Consider the following 2,796-nt stretch of genomic DNA (forward strand, 5'->3'; position numbering starts at 1 on the left):
TAAGAAAGAAAAAAAGAAAGCTGCTCAAACCTGCAATTAACTGTAGCGTTCTGATACAAGCGACGTATATAGGACAGAAAACTAACAGAGCGAAGGTAAGGTTTCACAACCCGACGAAAGGCCTCGTAATACCTATTTCACAGGTAAATACAGATGTGTACAGAAAAGAAAACACATGTGAACTATAAACAGCATTCGTGCACTTGCGCTTCGTCGACAACGCACACAGTGAAATACTACAGTAAATATGAACATTTACACAAACGAAAAAGCCTGCACTTATACATAAACGGTGCATTCATTCCCGCTCTTGCAGGTGCATTTACAAAAACATTTACCGTATGTATAATGCCAATTGAAGACAGTCATAATTGTAACCCCCTTTTTCATTTACAGGTGTTTACCTGTTTTTCCTTTGTATGATTGATGATGTGTCATACCTGGTTGTGCTGCATCGTATGCAGTTACATTTCTTTTTGATGTCTATGCCTCTGCAAGCTAATAAGCATGTTAAGAGGTTCTTTCATAGTTTACAAGTTAAATTATGAACAGGGTTGTGATGCTTCTTGTTTATTTTCACAGGAACCAATCCTCTAATGGTAGAGTATGTATATATATATATATATATATATATATATATATATATATATATATATATATATATATATATATATATATATATATATATACATATATACATACATACACACACATATATATATAATATATATAATATATATATTATATATATATATATATATATATATATATATATATATATATATATATATATATATATATATATATTTAACACTAGGAGTTGGTATCAGTGAAAATAAACAAAAACATCACAACCATGATTATACTTTAACTGGTACATTATGAGCGAACCTCTTAGCATGCTTATTAGCTTGCAGAAGCATAGACCCCAATGAGAAATGTCGTATACGTTATTAGCTCTTTACTGGATTCCGTGTGATAGCAATCGTCCAGTGGACTACGTAGCATGCAGCACAGCCAGGTATGTCAGATCAACACCTGTAAAATACAAAGACGAAACATTTGCTACTGTCACTGTCCTCAGTTTATATGTACGTATACGGGTATACGGTATATACATATATATATATATATATATATATATATATATATATATATATATATATATATATATATATATATATATATATATATATATATATATATATATACACATATACAATATATGTATATACATATATGTATATATATGTATATATAAATACAAATATAATATATGTATATATATATACAGACAGTATGTACCTGTATATATATATATACATATAAATTATATACTGTATATATATATATATATATATATATAAATATATACTGTATATATATATATATATATATATATATATATATATATATATATATACTGTATATATATATTCCAAGAAAGCTTGTAACTTTTTTTAAATTAGATACCATCTCAAATATCTTTTAGTTTTAATATCCAATTTGTATATTAATATTCGTGAATATAAATAAATTTCAAATATCTTTTTAATATCCATGGCTTGAGTGATAAAAAATTTCATATATATATATCTGTACACACGCACACACACATATATATATCTGTATATATATACATATATATATATATATATTTATGTATATATTATATATATAATTACAGAGGAAGGGTAAATGCAATATAAGATCATGTGGTTGTAAAAAAGAAGATGAGAAAGAAAAACAAAGCAAAGAATGCAAGTGAAGGGTGAATCTGAATGCGTAATTCGGGGAAGGTTGCATCAAAGGGAAATAAATAACTGAATGCAGGGATAAAGGCCAATGAACGAACGATTTAAGAATAAAAGATGCAAGATGGAGAGAAGCCGTACGAAGGGAATGAAGACCAGCATCAATGGAGAATTTATTTTGTTCAGTATTGCGGAGAGAAGAGAGACAAATCTAAATGAGTTGAGAGCGGAAACAGTTAGAGCAAATTTGAGATATCTTGTGGACTGTCTCTTGTAGGCGTAAGGAGTGCAATAATATTAAGAGGTAAAAAATTGAAAGAGGTCGAAAATAATGGTGGTTCAAGTGAAATGATGAGGTATGGCGATGAAAGTGTGACTGAGTCACTGACCAAAGTGAGAGTGGTTTGTCGATATGACGGAAAACTTCCAAAAGAATGACGAGAAGAATAATTGTCCATTTGCATTACGTACAATAAGGCAGATGTAACAGGAGACTGAGAAGAAAGGATCCCTGTGGGTTCAGGCAAAGAAGATGAAGCATTTGTGCAAGAAGTTTGAAAGTAAAGGAAAAAGCTGTAAATTTAGTGCATGAACTTAGAAAAGAGTTTATGACAGAATGAGTGCTAAGGATGTATGGTGTTGACGGTAACTTGTTAAGTTTCAGTGATGAAAGCGAAATGCATGTTAGAATGTGATGATGGTGTAAGATTGGGTTTGGTAGAAAGGTGTATTATGGTTCAGTAGCTATTTTATGGATAGAGGGATGTGACAGGGCAGAGAAGGTAAATTAGATGTAGGTGCTAGTTGCGTGACAAGAAAATGGAACAAGTATTGGCTGCGTGTATGGACTGGTGAATGACAGTGTTGATTTGGTATGATAAATAACAGCTGATGAAACTTATAAAATAATTTTGAAGTGTTTATAAGTATAGAAGCTTCAGAGCGACTGTTGGAGAGGGTAAAGTTCTAACAGTAAATGAAAGTCCGGATGGTGGAGGGATGGAAGTGGTAAATTCGTAAAGGTATTTGGAATTAAAGAGCA

Source organism: Macrobrachium rosenbergii, chromosome 2, assembly GCF_040412425.1.
Source record: "Macrobrachium rosenbergii isolate ZJJX-2024 chromosome 2, ASM4041242v1, whole genome shotgun sequence".
In the NCBI taxonomy this organism is placed as follows: Eukaryota; Metazoa; Arthropoda; class Malacostraca; order Decapoda; family Palaemonidae; genus Macrobrachium; species Macrobrachium rosenbergii.